Below are 22,686 nucleotides of genomic sequence, written 5' to 3'. Positions count from 1 at the left end.
CTCTTAGGCATTGATTATACCCTGAGATGGGTTGGTGCCCCATCCTGGGTAGCTCCCTGCTTTGTACCCATAGGTTCCGGACCCCCACGACCCTGCATAGGACGAACAGTTACAGAGGATGAACGGATAGTTTAAGATATTTTAGATGCTAAATGAAAGGCTGCGATTCCTTTATCACCGATGGTCTTGAATAATAACAACAGAGATGTGTGTAGTTGGGGAAAAGATAGAACTGCATTTGACAGCCAGGAACAGTATGAGAAGTTTTCCCCAAACTATTTGTGACATGATTTTTGTGACTCTGGAAGGGTTTAGTTTCTTTGGCCAAGCAGATATCTCCGGCTAGGAGTCTGCAGATTGCAGCGCAGGTGTGGGAAAATGCCACTGTGACTGATGGTGTGTTTGCTCTGGAAAATTCCTTCAAGTACAGCGAGACATATCTCCAAAACCACAATCGTCGCTGGCACCTGCAGTTTCCATGCATTGATAAATCACGTCAGGTCTGTCATTTGAAGCAGGGAGCATCATCTCCTTCCAATAGTAGCGTCAGGCATCAGGACCCCGATAATTGTGATAAGCCAAGTGTGCGAGCACACCTACTTTCTCCTGTGATAGACTGCCATCCCAGCCAGGGTGCCCTGCCTCACTGTACATCCTAACACTTTCCATGATTGGTTTAAATCTCCATAACTTTACCTGGATCTGACTTAGATCTCAACCTTCCCCAAAATCTTAATGAGCTCTGTGGGCTTCTCAAGCTGGGATGAAAGTCTGCCTGCATCCTGATCACTTAAAAAAACAAGAACCGGTCCTCCACTCAATGTTGCTAAATTCGGAGATAATATTTATGGTCCTGCTCTGTTGTGTAGCTAAATCATCACTGTAAGCAACTTGCTGTAGTGACAAAGCATACATAAGAGCAGAAGTATATTGCATAAATCAGGCAGAAAGTTAAATATAGACATTAATAAATCCCAGTGGTATTATGCAAACCATCTGTACCTGCAAAGACACTTTGTGTTGGAAACTTTATGGTCAGAAATACAATCTTCAGTCTTTCTAGGCATTTGGAGAAAAACAGTATCTGCACCTTCACAATGCATTTATTATGCATTAATAGAACATTCATAAGCAGCATGTAATTTTACCTTAATGTGTCTTAAAGTATTGCACATAATGCATACTACATAATACTGCATAATACTACATAATACTGCATACTATGCATACTGTATAATACTTTCACTGAACAAGACATGACAGCTGTAATATACATTAACAACAAACATTATAATCCTATAGTCATATAATGTTTGTTATAATGTATACTAAAGCTGTTATGACATGTTAGGATTTTAAGGTGTAATTGTATGCTGCTTATGAATGTCCTATGAATGCACCATGATTGCATTATGAAGGTGCAGTTAATGTAAAGCATTGCCACTTAATTTGCTTTAAAAAGTGGGGAATGATAGCTTTTTTAATCAATACGTAAATTACTGGGCCCATAGCGTAACCGTCATCAATAATGTCTCTTATAGTCGAGACAGAAAGTATAGGGCCTTATGTTCTCAGTGGTAATATGTGCTGCAGGTCTGAAGCTGGGCTGTGTAAGGACTGTCAGCATTGTGTTATTGATGAGAAGGTAAAGATAGAAATTAATAACAGGCATGAGCTGTTTCAGTGTCACGCTCTGTCGCGATGGTCACATGACTTTCTGCTCTGGTGCTTCTGTCACCAGACTTGCAAGAATTATTGGTTCCTAACTGTATTAGAAAGAAATAGCATTAAGGAAATTGGTGGTGGCGCGACAGACTGTGACAATTAAGATGTATGACTTTCTACCTGGGCATTGTGTCTAATATAGACGTTCCCCAGCTTGGATGATCATGTCTGCAGGAAGTAGGAGCTACTGGAGGCTGGGCTTGTCCATCCTTATTATCTGACTTATCCTTCTCAATGTCTGATGCGGCGTTCATTTGTTCCTTGTTTTTGAACCAGCTGTTAAGGTTAAACCAGCTGAATGTCAAGGATCGATCCTGCGACTGATATAACGACATTCCGATAATCCCGGATGCTTATGTATACTTGCATGTAGTGCCCTGTAATTTATGGACCTTCCACTCAAGGTTTAATATGCTCGCTAACATCCAGAGGAGCCATGGCGTCTAATTAAGGAATAGCACGTGTGGAGAAGGTGTTAGGGGCGGGGGGTCGTCCCGCTGAGCCGAAACAATAATGGCGTAGGTCATTGACGGGGATGCAGTCAAGGTTATGGCGAGAGTCTGACAGATGGCTCCGTGTGGGGCCTCTGCGATGGCCTCGCATAATGGTGTCTCACAAACGATTATGGGCGGGAGAACACAGATGACATTTAATAATGACAAAACTCTCAGCCGCCTCCCAACACCCACCTCCCCCTCCGAAAGTAAGGGACCCACTCTCTCACGACGAGCCTCAGCAAAACGGAGAGCCTGCGTGCCTGCTGTAGTGTACCCAGGGAATACGTGTTGACGCTTTATCTTCAGGGTTTTTCAGTCTGCCTCCACTTTAACTTCAGCTCTGGGACGGAGGACAGGTTGCGGCTGACTGGACGCCAGCATCGGCAAAAGCGCTGTGGCAACCATCGCAGGGTGGCAACCATCGCAGGGTGGCAGCCATCGCAGGGTCGCAGGGTGGCAACCATCGCCGAGAGGCAATCATCATAGGGTGGCAATTATGGCCGGGTGGCAACCATCACTGGGTGGTAACCATCGCTGGGAGGCAATCATCACGGGGGTAGCAACCATTGCCGGGTGGCAACCATCATGGGGTGGCAACCATTACTGGGTGGCAATAATCGTGGGGTGACAATCATGGTGGGGTGGCAGCCATCATGAGGAGGCAACTATCACTGGGTGGCAATTATCACCGCGAGGAGACAGCTATCATGAGGGAGCAGCCATCACTGGGTGACTGTGTTTATGGCCTGCTTTCCATTCATGTCAAGACTTACCAAGAGACAACCCACTGCACTAGGATTACTGAAGCTGGACAAGATACTGATACTCAGATACCACCCCTGCCCTGCCCCCCCCCTCCCCCCCCTTAAGCTCAGAGGTATTACTTTTCTTTGTGGCGGTTGCAGTGCAGCCTACTGAAAACTGTCCCACTGGCTGCAATCGACTCTCCGTTCTGTTCCTTTATGCCGCTCCAGACGCCTCCAGGATGGTCACATGACCTGAGAGCCGTGTGCCGCGTTGCTGCTCTGGTACATTTGCAGGAATTAAAAAAGCCAAATTGGATAAACATCGAACTATGTGTCTGAAAGAAGTGTACAGCAGCCCAGAGAGGCAAGGGAATGCAGAAGGGCTAAAGCACAGCACTCACTGACCTACATAGCAAATATAGATGTTTTTCATTATTATAAAACCTTAAGACCCCTCTAGCCCAGTCTTTCTGTTGATTTTTTAACGTTTTCAGTCGGTTTCTCCATTAATCTACAACGTCTGTAGAAATAAACCAGGGCGCGGGTCCCAGCACTGACTCAGGCTGGCATGAGAGCGGGGGCCGGCGTGCCCCTCCCGTGTAACTAATTTTCATCCACGTGAGTCCTAACCTTGTCCGCGGACAGAGATTCGTGTATTTTTAAGCGTCATATTTTTCGCGAGTACAATTAAGCAGAATAAGCTGCTTCCCAGTCTTAATAAACTTACTTAAGGATTCGGCAGCTCCGTGGGAATGGTAAACATAGTTATATGCGGAAATGAATGGAAAATATAGGAAGAACATTTTATTCGAGATGTATATCAGAAGCCAAACATGCCTAAAATAAAGTTGTACACATTAAACGCAGGATATTCAGTGTTGACTGGGGAGATGCGGTATTTTACACATAGAATCAAAAGGGGATTTGCATTTATGGGACTTCCTATAGCTTTTACCGGTGAAGAGACAAAGCGAGTGACTAAAATAAAACGACAATCGCATAAAGCAGGATAATAAAAGTGTCCATCCTCCTGAATCGGATAACGGCCAGCGTAACGTGTAAATGTTCAGCTGGGCCATGAATCCTCCTATCGGACCAGGCTGCTGACTGACTTAACAGCTACTCGCTATGCAAATGTGGTTGACGACTGCAACAGCACAAGCCAAATGCCGGGACATAATTGTTAGTGTTAATATCGAAAGACGTAAAAGATGCACAAATGAGATGCGTTACAGTGGAGATCTAGCCAGTGATATCATGACCAGGTCCGGACTGGTAAATTTTGCTGAGTGTGTGTATATCAATGTGTGTATATGAATGTGTGTATATGAATGTGTGTATATGAGTGTGTGTATATGAATGTGTGTCGTGTTATTTTGATGTTTCATGGACCATTTTTTTTCAAACTCAACTTTATAAAAATCTGTGACCGCAATCAAAAAATCTAAAAATGCCAAAAGTCTTGTATTTTGTTTGGTTACTTATGGATGTGGGTGGGGGTTAAGGTCATCGTATTGGGATTAGAGTTTTCCCCATAGAAATGAATGGCGAGTCCCCACAAAGATACCTGAGTGTGTGTGGTGGGTGGGGCTGCATGATAAATTTGGCTGATTGGGGGATATGTTGGTCCTCCACGATGAATCGTGTGGGGGGGGGGGGGGGGGTCTCCTCCATGATACCTTTACCGTCCCGCATACCCAAAACCCAGAGAGAGACTGCCCAATATTCCTGATGGAATTTCCTATGCTTTACTGAGGTCAATTTATGGTATAGCTGGACACCTCCAATCACCCTTACAGTGACACTCAGTTCTCCTACACTGTCAAAGCTGCACCTGCCCCCCCCCCCCCCCCCCCCCCCCCCGCATCTCCGCCCCCTCCTCATTGCCAGTTAACCCATGTCATCCATAGTGTCCATAACTCAGGATTTGTTTTGCATGTTCATTAGACCTGGAAGGCGGGGTTGGGAAATGTCAGCTTCTAATTGGCCCGCAGGGGGGAAAGGTCAGTGGAGACAGGAAGTGGCTGTGCAGCATATGGACCAAATGCCACCGGCGACGGCTCGGGGACACTCGATCGGACGGGGAAAACCGCACGCCGGCACGGCATCGATTACTGTACAATTCTCATCGCTCCTGAAGCCTCGCTAGTGAGTGGCATGAGGTCCATCACCACGTCAAGCATTTGTAATTAAAGAGTTTAATGTGATCTTGTTTCTCCCATATTATATTTCCTGATATTTCTGTATTTGGGTATTCGATTAATAAAACATTGCTAAAAATGGATATTCCACGGAAGGTGGAAAATTGCCCATCCAAGGATGTACATCAACAGACAAAGGTAACAGTTGTTAAAATGACAGGGCAAAGTGAAAGATCGATATCTGGAAAGTGCTGAAGATGAGGCATCAGCACGTGAGGGCGAATGCTGGCTGGCAGAGCGAGGCGTGGTGAGCTAATGGACTTCCCCATGTCGCTCAGCCGATGTAGCGCCGTTCATTTCCAAATGGTAATTCTTTATTAAGAGAAGCTGGTGGCCAGTGAATTGTCAAGGACCGGACCCATTAACTATTGTCAAAATGTATCATTAGGCGGCATGAAACAGGCAAACAATTCCCCATTGTGCATGCGTAACTGCAGCGTGAGTTATTAGGCCCAATCAATAACTGGGATCCGGCTGTCGGGTGCAGCGGTCGGACGTGTTTCTCATTCACATTTAAAGGACTGTCCATTTATAACGCGAGTTGTCCCGCCCAGCAGCAGACTTTGGGATCGTGCAAGAGGAGTTTGTGAATGCTCAGAGCTTCAGAGTAACGGATGTGAGGTGTAGAGACCCTGCAAGAGGAGCTTGTGAATGCTCAGAGCTTCAGAGTAACGGATGTGAGGTGTAGGGACCCTGCAAGAGGAGCTTGTGAATGCTCAGAGCTTCAGAGTAACTGATGTGAGGTGTAGAGACCCTGCAAGAGGAGCTTGTGAATGCTCAGAGCTTCAGAGTAACGGATGTGAGGTGTAGAGACCCTGCAAGAGGAGCTTGTGAATGCTCAGAGCTTCAGAGTAACTGATGTGAGGTGTAGAGACCCTGCCAGAGGAGCTTGTGAATGCTCAGAGTTTCAGAGTAACGGATGTGAGGTGTAGAGACCCTGCAAGAGGAGCTTGTGAATGCTCAGAGCTTCAGAGTAACGGATGTGAGGTGTAGAGACCCTGCAAGAGGAGCTTGTGAATGCTCAGAGCTTCAGAGTAACGGATGTGGGGTGTAGGGACCCTGCAAGAGGATCTGTGAATGCTCAGAGCTTCAGAGTAACTGATGTGAGGTGTAGAGACCCTGCAAGAGGAGCTTGTGAATGCTCAGAGCTTCAGAGTAACGGATGTGAGGTGTAGAGACCCTGCCAGAGGAGCTTGTGAATGCTCAGAGTTGGCCATTCATGATAACAGCTGGCCTGATGATTACTGCAAAAGGAAGGAATGATAGATCCCATAACAGGGGTCTCCAACCCAGGGGCTGCTAGAGATTTTGGGCTCCATGACAGCATATCATAATGGGCCCCTGACCCATGCCAATCCAATTATGTTTCCAATTTTTTTAGAGCCCATATTTCTGCTGCCTTCCCCTCATTTATGACGCCCCCCTGCTCCAACCATTTTTTTTACAGTGAGAGCTACTTCTACAAAGTAAACAATGTGTGGGGGTGGGGGGGGGATGCATAGCTGAACGTAGTATTGAGGACACCGAGGTCAAGACCTCTATATTTTTTTCTGCAACTCGAATAACCATGATCCATTACTGGGCACATTTAGGAAGAGCTAACGCTATTGACCTTGTTATTTTAATATCCTGGCTATGGCCCTGGGGGGGGGGGGGCTATGTGTCGGGTATGGGGGGGGGGGGGGGGCGGGGTGGATAATTTAATCCGATTTCAGAGGCTACCCGTAGCTTGCGGTCGATGTGTTGCCAACCACTGCCCTGATAGATCCATTTCCATGTTTGTCCAATTACATGGCATGAATAATCAAATCTGTTCACTGGATATAAGAATGAAGAGATTAGTTGGGTCCCACTGAAAGGGAAGCGACCTGTCAAGCAGCAGAAATGGAGATGCATGTGTTTTCACCCCTCTATGGGTTTCAGCTCCACCAAGGAAATACACAAGTTGCATGCTATAAGCTAGAGAAGTTCATCCACACTTACCCTGTACAAGAGTTAAAAAATGTCACTGTCTGCAGAGCAATATACAGGTACTCCACGGCTTACAATGGGGTTACGTTCCGAAGATCGTAAATCTAATATGAATATGATAAACGAATAAGTAAACAAATAAGTCAATAAGTGATAAAAAACTAAGTACCAGTAATTGAAAAGTAATGAATATAAGTTTATTCGGTTAAACACAGAAAAAATATGATACGTTGTTATGTTGTTAACCACTGTATGACATGTTTGCGGTTGCTACAGAGACCGGAAGCACGTCTGCGTGGATGCTGCCATCGCTTAGCATCAGTAGGAAGTGCTGTATCGCATGGCAGATTGCAAGCCTGGGAAAACATCAAAATTCGGAGTTGATTACTAAATATTCATCACTATGGCACCGTTGTAAAATTGAAATATAGTAAGTCGAACCATCGTAAAGCGAAGAGCTTCTCTATATGTGTCTATTGACGTGAGCACGGTTAATGTTTGCATCAATACTGCTAACCGCCCTTGCATGCCACCTCCCGTTCTGAAAGTCACACCCTTTTGTGGTCGCTGCAGTTAGCGGTGGATGGAGGACAGAGATGTGTAGAACTTAACGACACCCCCTTTGGCACCACGTGCTGCCGGGGGTAGTTCCTGAGCGGAAATGCCGCCAGACACTGTCCAAAATATTCTCACTTGATGAGAATCCACACGGCAATCACTTAAAGTGCTAATAAACGTTCAAGGTATCGAAAGGTAATTTGTTGATGTTGCTTTTACGTAACAGATTTTATAGAAAATCTGCCCTGCATTCTAATCAGTTCCTAAGTGTCTTGTAAGCCAAAGAATAACATTTAAAAGCTGCAATGATAATCTGAATTCAAGTTGCACATTAGTTTGGAACAACAAAGGCTGGGACAGCGAGGCCTCATCATGACATGCACGATCATTACCGTTAGCTCATTATGTTGACGTGACAGCTGATTGGCGCATTGCAGAACTTTAGAGGGTTTCCAGTGTTTGCTGCTGTACTGGCTGTTGTAGAAGCTCTGAGGAGACTCTCAGCCCTCGCGTGAGACATGTCCACTCAGCTGGGATACCAGCGGCTCAGGGAGATACACCACCGCTGCCTCCTACAGCCAACCTCACAGAAGGTCACTCAACTAGATGTTGAGTGCATCAAAAGGCAACGTCACAAAGGTCTATCACTAGCAATAGGGAATTAAACTGAATCTATATGACATTCATTCCCTGGGATGTACTGTACCAGATAAAAATCTGGACGCCCAGCTTTTGATATATCTGTCCCCATTTTAGCTATGTTATTCAGCTGATAGTGGAAGGGTTGATCATATATTACAACAATCGAGAGAAGTGCACAACATCTCAAAATTTTCCCACATTTTAGATTCTTCAAAATAACCCCCTTTTGCTTCGATAGCAGCATTGCAGACTCTTGTCGTTCCTTCAACCAGCTCCCAGATGTAGCCACCTGTGACGCTTCTCTAACGTCCTGAAGAATTCTGGGTAAATGTTGGCTACCCTAACTCTTCAATCCAACTAATCCCAAACCAGCTGTATAGGGATTATGTGGGGGGATTATGGGGGCCAAGTCACCTGTCACAACACTCCATCTCTTTCCTTGTTTCCTTGCATAACCTGGAGGGTCATTATCTTGGTGAAAAACAAGTTAATTTCAGTTGTTATGCCCAGACTTTTGACTGAAATAACCTGCTGGTTTGAGGTACTTCTGAGCCAGTTAGACTCCCTCTGAAGCAGTTGCTAAAATCCTTCGTGTTTTCTGTGCTTATTTTATCACTGGTTAGAGCAGTTTGGTTTAGGTAACCAGTCATCTGCACTGTGACCTATCTGACAGGGGCAACCCCATGAACGTCTCTGTTAGAATCCCTTTTGTATGATCTCTCTGCTGGGACATCAGTCTGTTCCAGTATTTGCAGACGTGAAGTTTCAAAGTTTACACTAACTCCTGTACTGGGGACTGTGTGTCCAAAGTGGAATCCTAACCCCTCAGAAATGTACCGAATGCCCACAATCCCATATGGGACAGAAGACCTTCAAACGGTCAAGCGGGAAACTTTAGATTAGATTGGATTAAAGTCTATTGATCCCAGGGGGAAATGCTTGTGCATGCAGCAGTAAGGTACCTTAGAGCACAGATGAACAACGTGGTGCAGAACAAATCCCGAAGCAGGATTTCTCAGTTAGCCAGATTAATTTAAGATTAGGTTATGATTATCCAGTAGGAATGCTCTTTACCTAAACTCTTATTGGATGATCATGACTTCTAGCTTAAGTTAACCCAGCTAACTGAAACCAAGTGCTTCCTGCTGTGTCACGGCTGGCAGTGGCACTTAATGTGGGACATGTAAGCACCCATCTTCTGGGTGTCAGAGAGAGAGTGCATCCTGTCAGCAACCTTTGTTTGCTGAAGTTTGGCAAATTTATATTGAACTTCTTAACAAGGTTTTCCTAACTGATGGAAAAATCTCACCAATCATAAATCTCATAAGAAACTTAAAGAAAAGCAACTTATGAAGCGGGTAATTATGTCAGAAGTAATGCCTTTTTTTCATAATTTACCAGGATCGATTTAGTCCTATTTGTATTTATTATGGAAATGGGGAATATCATTTCCTGCTTTGGAAAAGACACACTTTCTTTCTTTCTTTCTTTTTTTTTAAAGCTGAACATCTATTTCATTTCTTTTTAATGGTTTGCATCCTTTGTTTGCACTGTTGCTCTGGTGTGGAATAATGAAGAAAGGAAGAGGGCTCAACTGTTGAGGGATCCAAAAGTTCTCATTGGGTTAATGGAAGCCCTCCTGCCTATTGTCACTGGAAATCCCAGTAACAGATGCTGCACTGACCCACATGTCAGTCTGCACTCCCAGGCGACATTGGCACGCCAGTAAATAACTGCCTGACACAACATTCTCTGGTACCCACCGTATCCATGGAATCCAGACGGTCAGGGAGAGAATACAGATTATCTACGGCAACCAAAACGTGAAACATACACTATTTTCTCTCCCATGTTTTCTTATACCGCCAGGGGTAATATCTTCTATTTAGTGAGAGACAGTTATTGAGGGTGTCGACAGGAAATCGGCCTTCCACTTTCATGCAAAGTGCCCAAAGTGTGTGAGCCTTTTTAACATATGAACACTCTTATACTTGACGTGTAACTTAATGAATACCATTTACAAACGCATTCAAAATGTCTGTCAGGCGTGTGCATTCAATGTGAGCTATAGAATATAAAGGGAAATTATAACAATGTTGGTATTTATTTGCCTAAACGATGATTTTTAAGCTCTGGCAGAAACTGTTGAAGGTTTCATTGGACTTTATCGAGCTAACTTTGTTGCAGACAGAATTTTTCCATCTTTGAAAGGGAATCGATGAAAGTTCTAAAGAAAAGAGAGGGGAGACTTGTTAATGCATGATTGACACCAAGATTTTGTTTTAACCATCTGCAGTTGTGACTCTTTGTACTCAACTGGTTGGTTAAAACAAAATCTTGGTCTGGATTTGTATTTCTGAACCTGAACTCTCCACCTCAGTACTGAACTATAATGCCACTTGCTATTGGCAACATCATAAACCTATTGTCTTGTCATCAGGATAACTAAGGAAAAGGAGTGCGTAGAAGTAACACAGCCTAGGTTGTTTCTCTAGGTTTGTGCATTTGTGATGCTGTGAGAATATGAATTCATAGAAAAGACTGAGACAAAAAACAGAAAATACACATTGAGAAAGGCAGCCAGCCTTGTGTTATCGTGTTAACACGCTGGGCCGTAGCAGAGGTATGTGGATAAAGTCCTCGGGGGGCCTTTACTGCTGAGAAGTACAGCCCTTCCATGACTGACCTGAATCTGATTTTCCCAGGACTTTTGAAACCTCTAAGACAGTTTGGATCAATTTCTCCTACAAAAACATTTCTGCACAAAGCTGTGTTTTTCAGGAGAAAGACTCATTTTTAGCTTGGTTAATATTTGAAATTTGATTCTAAATAAATAAATGGCTTTAAAATATCTAGCCTTAGCAGTAAGTCATGAGAAAAGCAATTTTTGTTTTATAATAACCACAATAGGAAGAAGATCATCTATCATTTTCATTTATAGAATTCTATTAAACAGATGGAACTATAGATAAAGGGAGATTTGTCCACGCATAGAAATTAGTTTATTTTGGATCTGAGTGACACTCATCTGGAGAGATTTCCAAAGATCGCTTAACGAGACAAAAGCTCAAAGTCAAACCAGCTGCTGACATATTTGTGTCGTATTGAATCAGGTGAACTGGTGAAATGAAACAGTAAAGTCACAGGTCTTTGTCACTATTGTGCGTCTCCCCAAGGATCGGAGCCTCCTGTGTGTCGTAGTCACATCTTAAAATGTCAGACGTAACAATTGTATATGCATACATCTCAAAAGCTACAAGCTTTTAGTGTCAGTCATTGAATGACACATTATTTAACAGATCGTGTCAGCCTTGCCTGCCTTTTCAATCAGAAAAACTGCGAGAGTGATTAAAAATCCATCACATCGGGGTCAAAGATCGCGATGAATGTGAAACTGAAAAATAAGTATGCCCTTTTAGCTTGATCCAGGATAAAATCTGCCCTTGAATGACTTTTATAAATTTATGCTTACGGAGAAATATTTGAATAAAACAGGACGTGGTGCAATAGACTGATAGAGTTTTGCAGATTTGATGCAAAGTGCAATCAATTGATCAAAATAAATTCAACAATTATTGATTTTCGGAAGTGTTGTATATGACATAAAAAAAAAATATTTTTATTGGGGGGGGGGGGGGGGGGGTCATACAATTTTATTAAATTGGAATATTTCCCCTGTCATTTTTCCATTTCAAGACTTACACAGATCTTAACATATTAGTGCATTTCTTATTATCAAAGCAAGATGAACCAGTGTGTCAATATTGATAAATCGTGCTGACAGTGTGACAATGATTTCATATAAATCATTTCTCTTGGTATTCAGTTTATTTTGTTTGTATCGAAAGGCAAACGAATCAATTCCGAGCCATCCAGCGATCAATGTTTTACATGCAGACATATTTTTTTTTAAGCCCCAAATTGCTTTTTAATGAAATAACTCAATAAAACATGAGAATCAAGGAAATCTGATGCTTCGATATGCTTCAGAGGACCTGTGAATTAAGGCCTCTGTTTTTTTTAATCTGGAAAAAAAGGCCTTCTGGTCCATTTGTTATACGCAATTGCTTCTCGGATTGATATTTATAACTTGATTGTTTTTCGTGGTGGGGTCTTGACCAGTGTGATGCACGTGAGACTAATTTACTTTCTGGTGAAAATCGAATAAAATCATTTTCACTGTATCAGTAAAGAGAACAAGCTAGAATCTTCGGCTGTTAAGCCGTCACTCTCCATTTGTAAGCATGCGGAATATTTTTCTCTAAATGCAATGAACTCTGTAAAGGCTGCAGTAAAATCATTCTGCGCCCCCCCCCCTCCCCGAACTGTAGAAATATGGAGCCTGACGAAGTAACGGCGGCTCTCATCGAAAAGCAGCTCTGCCTTTAAAAATATATCACCATAAACAACCCCTCCCTTCTACTGTATAAACAAACCCACTGACACACGCTGAAGATTTATTTCATGGTGATAAAATGAAGAGGAAAATAGGATCATTTGTATATCGCACCATCCATGTTCCAGTGCACAGGACAACCAAATGGGTCCCACTTTGATTTACGCACAATTGGGTTTCTTTTCATTTTAGACTGGAAAAAAAAAAAATCTGGAGACAGAACAAATATTGTATACATATTCCTACTCTCTTAGGATATGCGCTGAATGATGGATTGCTTCCATTTCAACCAAAGGTGGCATACATTAACATTTATTCTGTCTTTAAAAACATATAGCTTTATTTCCATAAATGTAATCATGCTTAAAACTACTGAGCCCTTTTTTGTTCCCAGGTTGCCTGTGTCAGCACCTCTCTTCCCGGTACATATTCTGTCTGCGTTTCTAACCCGGAGAGTCTTCCGAGCTGACCTTGATCGAGGTGCCGTACCCAACTGTTCCCCCATTTGCCATCTGGCGAGAAGCACGGGTGGACATACAGGCGGGAAAACAGCTATAAAATATAATGAAATGTCATCAGTAACGATCCTGCCACTCAGTCAGCGTGCGCAGTCAGTCCCGAAGTGCACCGGCAAGGGTCTGCAGACGCAGACATCAGAGGACCTGCTACGTTCTCCGCTTTCTTACAGTCGGTGACACATTGATGTATTCCTTCTGAAGCTTGGGGCTTTCGCTTGTGCTCGGAAGAACTATGACTATGTATTCATGCATGTGCTAAATGTCTGCGGCCAGTTATTGGAGGGGGGGGGAGAGGGGTGGGTTTACTGGGAGGAAGATGGGAACCTGGAACGACTAAATATAGCCACAAGAACTAGGGCATGACCCTTTGTTATAAAATAAAGGAAAATGTACATAGAGTCAGAACGGAACAAAGCAAAGGCAGCTGAAAGCAGTCGCCCGTGGAGAGCAGCTCGTCCCGTCTGGATGACCTGTCTGCCAGGGTGTCTCCCGCTCTTCCTCAATACACATGACTCATATTCGCTCCAAGACTACAGTTGTGGCCAGCTGGGTGTTATTGATACTGTAGACTCCCTCTCAAGCATTCTTTGTCCAAAAAGCATCTGTCATTATTACTATATGCCCACCACCAGCCAGGAAATGACTTTGCTATATAGCCCAGTTCAAAGACAGAGAGCAGACAGCGTGCTCAGGGCTCCTGTAAAAGCCGGGCAAACATCGCCCTCGGGCTTCAATCACAGCATTGGGCTCGGCTGCGAGGGGCGCAAGTGCAAATGAAAGATTAAATTGAACAGGGTGGTGTGAATGTAACGGGAGAACTGTAATCTATCCCCGGCAAAAGGTGAGACTGCACCAAAAATGGTAGGAAACAGATATAGAGAACTTGACATTTTTGATTTGGACTCCGGTCACTGTGACTGCGTAGACTATAGAGCTGCAGAACTGTTATGAGAAAGAAAAAGCTGAGATCAGACTAAAGCCTTAAAAGAACCCATTCCTCTATAGTCCTACGCAGGGTCATGGAGGGCTCGGGAGCCTATGGCTGCAAGGCCAGGAATAGCTCGGGGGGGCTGCCAGCCCATCACAGGGCACACTCACCTGCAGGCGATTCGGCAACAGAGACTCCAACCCCAGTCTACAAAGTGTGAGGCAACAGTGCTAACCACTGCGTCACTGTGCCAACCCGTATTAGAAGATTAAAGAACAATATATAATATAGCAACCGACGGTATACAATAACCAATCAATAACATTTTAGGGATAAGAACTTAGAATTGCATGCAATTACAGAAAAATAAGCTTTTTCATGCTGATCAAACTTGCTGCTCATTTAAAATAGCTGTGTAATAACTTCGTCTGTTGCGTGGAGGCTTGCCGGGGTCTCAAGCGACCCCCTCCAGGCGGCCCGGTCCGCTTAATTCCTCCACAGCCGAGAGACGTGCCCCCAAGCACCAGGTGGTTTTTGATGAGATGAGAATCACATGCTTGTGTCAATATAAATGAGATTTCCCCCTAAATGGGAAGTACCAATTCCAGCGACTGGCTCTCTTACCCCCTCCATCTGTTAACATATTAGGCCGGTAATTTGCAGAACATGTGCCCCTTTGGCTTATTGAATCGACCGACTGCAGCCGGCGCAGGAGACGGGACCCTCTCCCTCGCTCTTGTTTCCCTCCCTGGTTTCTGTGAACGTTTCCCTGCGTGGGCCACATGCATGTCTTAGCGGCGCCGACATTATCGAATGGACTGACATTTCAGAGATTTGCAGCGCTCAGCAGGTCCGGATCCCGCAGGGGTGTAACTGCGGCCTTCATATCGAGGCGGCCGGGCCAGCCATGTGTTTCCATTTAATCACGAGCGGCTAAATGAGATCAAACAGCGGCCGCTCTCCAGGCCATTACGGCACGCGACGTGGAGCGAAAGAGAGGCCAGTGAAATGGAATTAGTGAAATGCACACCGAACAGGTAGAAATGGCTTCCCTGAGCCCAGCAAAGGCCAAGCACGCGTTTTGCATTGCAGAAAATGTAAATTATTGCAATCAGGGTGTGGGTCAATAATGTAGGGGCTCACGAAGACCATCTTTGTACTAGCGCACGATTTTGTAACCTTTGAGTGTAGATGTACCCTTTTGGTGGTGTGTGGCGCAGTGAAGCGCTGCTTGGGATCGGAAGCTTACCGACTGCTGTCAGCGGAGTGATTGGGGCCCCAAGCAAGGCCCTTAACCCCCACCAGCTCCAGCGATTGTTTGACCCTCCATTCTCTGAACTGCATGTTGCTTTGTATAAAGTGCATGCGATTTGTGTTTATCAATGGTACCTATTTGGCTCTTCTTAGCTGAACAGACGTTAACATTCAGCAGCTGTGCAGAGAGACTGTTAAACACCGTCACAGCTGACTGGAAGACGCCGGGGAGCACTGGAACTCCACGGCCGTTTGGAATGAGGTCACGGAGCGGCGGTGGCAGCGAGGATGACGGTCTGTCTCCTGAAGCTGGCTTGAGGGAGCAGTGCTGTCAGAAGCCATGCCGGTGGAGCGTCTGTTTATGAAAAAGTGAAAGTGTGTCACTGGCCTAATTTCCCATGTACCTCGCGGGAATAAACAGCTTCCAGGTGCATATCAGGAACATTCGAAAAGTGTCTTTATTGGGACAGAATGCACAGTTTAACACTTATGGATTTATGAGATGGACTGGCATCCTGTCCAGGGTGTCCCCTGTCCTGTGATGGACTGGCATCCTGTCCAGGGTCCCATTTTGTCCAGAACAGACTCCTGGTTCACTGTGACCCTGCAATGGAAAAGTGATTTTTTGAAAAGGCGGATAGATGGCTTAATACTTTGCTATACTCATGTTATACTCTTTGCTGTGTACTTCACTATAGTCTCAGTATGTGCAGCATATACAAGTAAGCATGACATCAGCATAGATGATCCCAGCTGGTGCATATCTTCTTATCAGAAGAACATTACAAGATGGCCATGCGTGCCTCTCCACCAAAGCTACTATTATAAAAATAAATAAAATAAAAATAACTAAATGTAATGTAAAATTATAAATTGCTCATTGATTTTGGCATCTGTCCCGATCATTTCTACGCATTCTGCATGTGTCATCGCACTGCTAAAATAACAAGAGGAACCAGCCCTTGGGTCATCTTCAAGGTGTCCATGCACTGGAGCTGATCATGCAGCGTCCATCTAAGCTCAGTACATCGCATTCACTTCAGTGTGCAGCGCATCGCTGCTTGGTTTAATGCGACCCAGGCGGCCTGCAGGACTGGACTTGGAAAAGCTAGCAGATGAGGGAAATGCACTAGCTTTGCACAGGGGGGAGAACCCCCCCCCCCTACATTATACCGCTAAATCACAATGAATAAATCAGGTTCTGCTCCTCCAGGGGCATGAATCTGCAGGGGGGAATGCTTTTGAGTCTTTAATATCACTTCCCACCCGCAAACATCAACGTGAATATTGGGTTATATGAGTCCCAATAAAATTAATTTGCTCAAACGTTCGGCCGGGCAAGGCCAGGCCCCGCTGGGCCCCGCTGGGCCCCCAGGACCTCACGAAACACCCACTTACTTCGCAGATGCACCGCGGAGCATGTAGACATTTTCACGCGGAGCGGCTCCCACACCCAGCGATGCGGCCTTTCGCTCCAGGAAGTTGCTCCACCGCAGCTGCGCCACAAATATGGAGCACAAAGAAGAAGAGCTTCCTATCATATCATACCCTCGAGTGGCTCCACACACTGCATGCAATCACCGCCCCACAATTCATATGTGAGAGCTGCATGGACATGCAGCACCTGGAAATGATTAAAAATAAAGTGCGATGCCTCCGCCGCTATTGTTACCAAAGGAACACAAGGGCTCCTGTGATTATTTGATTTATTTCCTGCAGTTTCTCATCAAATATGAAAGAAGACCAGAGGACTCTTTTGGGCTCAGCAGCCCACAAATGCTGTTCTGCCTCTTTGCTCTCTAGAAATGCTGGATCAGCTTTTTTCTTCCATAACATAGAAGTTCTGTACCAAACAATTCATCTTCACTCTGTAGTTTTACTTACACAGAAATGTTCTGAGGGTAGAAGGAAAAAGAATATTGGTTAAGGGAGATAACCAATTAGATTGTGTCGGGGCAACTAGAGGAGCCAGGACCAGCCAATCAGCTGTCTCGGTCCTGTCTCCTCTAGTTGCTTGGACTCAACTCCTCTACAATCTGATTGGTTATCTCTCTGAACCAATCATTTTTCCTTCTACCCTCAGAACATTTCTGGGTATGAAGGAAGGGTATCGAGAAGCCTGTCCACCCCAGCAAATTCAGCAGCAGCCTTTATTTTTAAGGGCTTCCTTATCGGGGATTGTTGTGATCCGAACAGGCAGGGATCAGAAGATCAGGAGCAGGCCATGGACAATCAGTAATATGCGGTTTATTAATGACAAAGGGGGAACCACACGATACAAACATCAATGACGGATCTGGGGAAATGGACTAGCACACGAACTCAATACACAAAGCTCTGGGACGGAAACGTAGAACAGTGGAAAACAATCAGGAATTCACACGAGGTTGACGAGGGGGCGAGGCACACAGGAGGATTGTAAGAGGAGGTCATGACAGGGATATTTAGGTAACTGGGGGAGGGGGGAGGGGCTTCAAGAAAAAAGAATAAACAAACAAATGTTTGGTATAAGATAGAAACTGCAGAAGTCAGATGCTGCGACGTTTTGGTTCTTCAGGGACAGAAGCTCAGGTTATGGGTTACAGCAGACAGAGTACCAAAATGCACAACATCCATCCATCCATCCATCCATCCAAATCACATATGCAGTACAGGGTCATGGTGTAAGTAAGGAATATACGATGAAAACCAAGACGAACGGAACTGTCATCGGACTTCACCCTGCAAGATGGACATGCCCCTACATAATCATTTCAGCCGTGTCCCACATTGATTTAACGGCTTTGGTAAGAAACCGTCAAATGCTGTCAGATTAACACCAAACACCAGAAACAAATGCACCCTCCATGCCCGTGACAGAGCAGCATCACTGAGCACGATGTCCTTTTAATCTTTATTGCCCTAAAATAATAACAAAATAATAACAATTAAAATGTGCATCAGCTACACTTATAAAGGGGTCCTGGTTTCATCGGCCTTCGTGACCGATACTAGCGGCGCTTCATTTAGCTGACTGATAGGATATTCCATCCACAGCAAACTCCTCCCAGTGTGTGACCACTCTCCACCTACACTGGCGGACACTTCAGGCTCTCGGGGGTTAAGTACATCGGCAGATCAGCAGCCTCCCTGCTGTGTAAGACCCACCCGAGGCTGACGCCGGATTGGATCTGAGCTCAGTCTGGGCTTCAAACGGATCTCCAGGGGAAACGTCGAACACCAAGAGCATGTCGCCCACCTTCATCCGAAGCTGGCATGGTGCCTTCCTGGGTGGCGTATAAATCATTCCGCCGCAACTACCTGATGCTTATTACGCGGGTTCGAGCCCTTGCCGTGGTGCTCTCACTGAGCGTGCGATACAGGTCGGTGTGTCAGAATGCTTTACGGAGAACCTACTAATGTATTATGCATGGATTTAATTATTTCAGACCCATTTGGGAAATGAATGGTGCGATAAATGTTGATCAGCAGTGACAGGCAGGAATGTGGTCAATAAACCTTATTATTTTCAGCTGAATTTTTTTTGCAGGTCCATAACCATCTCTGCGACCTACTTCTTCCATAAAGGCCCCAGTAGGCCCCAGCTCACAGATCTACTTTAAGCCTTTAAAATGCCCATAACCTGTACTACACCAAGACTAGGCACAATCAGGACATAATATAAGTACTTTTTGGTCATACGGGGTCTTACCCTGTTAGGTTTGTTCAGCTGTAGCAAGATGCAAAATTTGTTTCAATGCTACAATAAATGTGATTTTATAGATCCACTAATGGATTGATTAAATTATGAAATTTTGACAGATTAAAACAACGTTATATTTTAGCCATCATTCAGTATCAGTCTATTAATCAATTAGAAATTTTAATATTAAGCAGTCAAGTCAAGTCAAGTAATCTTTATTATCAGTCCATCAATAAACATGTACTGTATACATCCGGGATGAAATATCGTCTCTCTGAGCGCAACGGTGCTACATTCTTACATTTACCAAACAATAAACTGTGACACCCCTAACATATACTTAACACAGTACATTTACACAGTGACTGTCAGGGTCAGCATCTGTTTTGTCCCAGTCTTGCGTCTTCTCCCCGTACATTCCGGTATCGCTGGCCATCCCGTCTTCCCCCGTTGTCCTAGTCTGTAGAGTTTCCCCAGTTTCCTGTTCACTGCATGGCTCCATGAGCTGTGCATGCAGCTCCCTGTTAATTACTCTGTCATGTGTTCAAGTCCAGCTTCCTCTCTATTTGTATTTTGTTCCCTAGTGTTTCATTTGTATGAGTTTTCTTGTTCCTGTGTCTTGTGATTTGTATTTGGCTTCATGCTTTGTGCCCATGCTTGTGTTTTTACCTCTCTGTTGTTCCCCTAGTGTAGATCCTGCTTCGTAGTTTCTTTGTTAGTTTGAGTTCCCTGAGTTTAAGTATTAGTCCATTTATTTTGTAGTGTTTCATGTGTTTTCTGTGTAATAAACCCCTGTGTTCCTGTGAGCCGCCATTGGTTCGTCCACATTCCCTTCCCCGCCTGCACCATGCCTCACCCTCGCGCCAAATCCGCCCGAGTCCATGACAGTGGCTGGACGATGTGTATGACATACGCCTAGGATGCCTGCTAAATCAGGGAGACAAACACACAAAAGCTTACAGGTTAAGTAATATGTGTTTTTTTAGGAGCAAAGTGTAATTCGCGCTGACAGAGAAACGTGCCTGATGCCTTTGTGACGTCTGTTTAGCTGCATTGTTTTTGCTTCGGGCAAGAAAAGAAGACGGGTCACAAAACAGCTGAAATAATGTGGTACAAAGATAACCTTCTCGTATTAAACAGATGCGTACCAATGCTCCTCTGGAAAGAAGTGGTTGAATTTAGATATGTTACAGCTAGCGCACATTACAGCAAGCAAGGACAATAAACCACATGCATTAATTATATCCGTGTTATTTAGTCATTAGACCACCTGCCTGGTGTTAACTGACACTAACAACCACGTCATCAAAGGCCTTCTCTTCTGATGGTGTTGCTTACATGTGGCATGTTCATCTGGGGCTCTCAAAGGGAGGTGGTGATGGATCACAGCCTCCAGTTAATAAAATCGCAGTGTACAGGCGTACGATTACCACTGATTCATCACGAGGTGGCTGTAGATTCCTGCCACACTGCATCCATCTTATGCATGAAAGGCACCCGGCCTTAAAGACTTTGGGGAAATCGGCGAATGTCAGTAACAGGGCTTTGAGATGCCGGAAATGCCACCGTCCGAAGCACCTGGCGTTCCTGTAATATTTTTCACGACTTAATGTCTTAAATATGGCAAACGTTGACGGAATTAGCAGTCTGGGGGCAACACCTGGTTCTTTTGTAGAACGCTTAGTTGTCAATGTCCAAGATGGCCAAACAGACTGGAATCCAGCTGCTGCTCTGCCTTTGGGGGAGGGGGGGGGTATGTGGCGCATCTATAAAGGCTGAAAGCCCCAATATGAGCCCATCGCGCCATTATTATTAACATGTGGTGGCCGCAAGTGGCGCTTTTGAAATGATGAAGACAAGCCAGAGCTCATTGGCCATTTTTGGTGTGAAATTTCCCTCCTGGTTGCAGTACGCCCCCCCCCCCCCCCCGACTGAGTTTGAAAAGCTGTTCCTGCATCTCAAAGCACACAGACCAGCCTTTGCTGACAGGCTCATCCTCAGCAAACCACAATAAATACATGCAGAGAAAACTGAGAGACAGTGAGCCTTTATGGTGGCCTGAAGGTCAGCTGGTCCCTCTGGGCACTGAGAGGTTGGGGAGGGCTTTTGGGCAGCGCGGCTCGACGTACCACCATGACCCATGGTGTCAGTGAGCTCGACAGACAGACATCAAACGGCCTGCCGGAACAAGGTTTCCAGGTTCATACGGTACCAGTCAAAGGTTTGGCCACATGGACCCACAGGAAGGTTTACTGGCACTATTCTCTACATTTTACAGTAATTATGAAGACATCAACACTACAAAATAACATATATGGAATTATGTACTGGCCAAAAACATATTAGCTCTGTGGGTTGGGACACTGTATATGAAAACTGTACATGAACACTGTACATGAACACGGTATATGAACACTGTACATGAACACTGTATATGAACACTGTACATGAACACTATATATGAATACTGTACATGAACACGGTATATGAACACTGTATATGAAGCTACTTATTTATCGATGCCAAGCTTCTGTATCATATCTTAAAATGTCATGTCTATATTTTGCTTATATGTCTTAGTATTTATATTCTATTTATTTCTTAGTATTATTCATGCACACTATGGTCAATGAGAATGATATTTCAGTTCAGTGTACAACTCAGTGTATCACATAACTGAAGCTGACAATAAAAGGTACTTTGACTTTTGACTTTTTACTGAATACAATTCAACGCTGGACCAGTATGTGCATTTTGTTTGTGTATTTTGTTACCAGAAAGCATTTCCACTCCTGAATAAGCTTAGTTTTAAAAAAAATCAGTTACTGAGCACTTTTGGGCACGTTTGGACATTATTTTTATCGGAAATTTCGATGGCTGTATGGGGCTGTAGCGTGATGTATGTTCATTTGAAGCCTGTCAGAGCTGTATGCAGTATTAAATAATCTTATTGGACAGGTTTGTGGAGCTCAGTGTGACTAATAAATGCACAGCAAGGCTCTGTTTTGCTTTAAAACCTGTGCGAGATAAATGTCAAAGTATATTATGAAGTAGTTTGCAGTTTAGGTTTAACTTTGCTTATAAGATGGATGGCATTATCTCTGACACGACTGGGGCGCATGCTGTAGACGAAGAGAGAAACGATTAGGTCATGTTGGTTTGAATTATTTTCCCTGCATGCCGGAAAGTAAAACTAATGATCGGCATGACTCATTTGTACCCATTTGGGCAGAAAAATGGCTCTAGTGTTTGGATTTGAAAATGCAACATCTGTTTGGGGAATAAAGAGCGGAGCTTGAAGGGCATGTCGGTATTAGCGGGATAGCAGTGATATTAGCAGAGGGTTCCAGGCAGTGAAAAATTATATTCATTAGATTGTTGTGTCCATTTGTTTAGAAGTTGATGTTCCATTTCTTACTTTATAGGATTATCTTTCATGGCTCTTTGGTCCTGCTTCAGAATATTAGTCAATGAGACAAAAATGAACAGCAAGAGGTGTAAAAACAAATATTGACTTAAAAAAGGTGTGCTTTTTCACCGTAATATAATTAATATTTTAAGAGGTAAA

This window comes from Brienomyrus brachyistius, chromosome 19 (genome assembly GCF_023856365.1).
Source record: "Brienomyrus brachyistius isolate T26 chromosome 19, BBRACH_0.4, whole genome shotgun sequence".
Lineage (NCBI taxonomy): Eukaryota > Metazoa > Chordata > Actinopteri > Osteoglossiformes > Mormyridae > Brienomyrus > Brienomyrus brachyistius.
Note: the sequence above shows the minus strand (reverse complement) of the source record.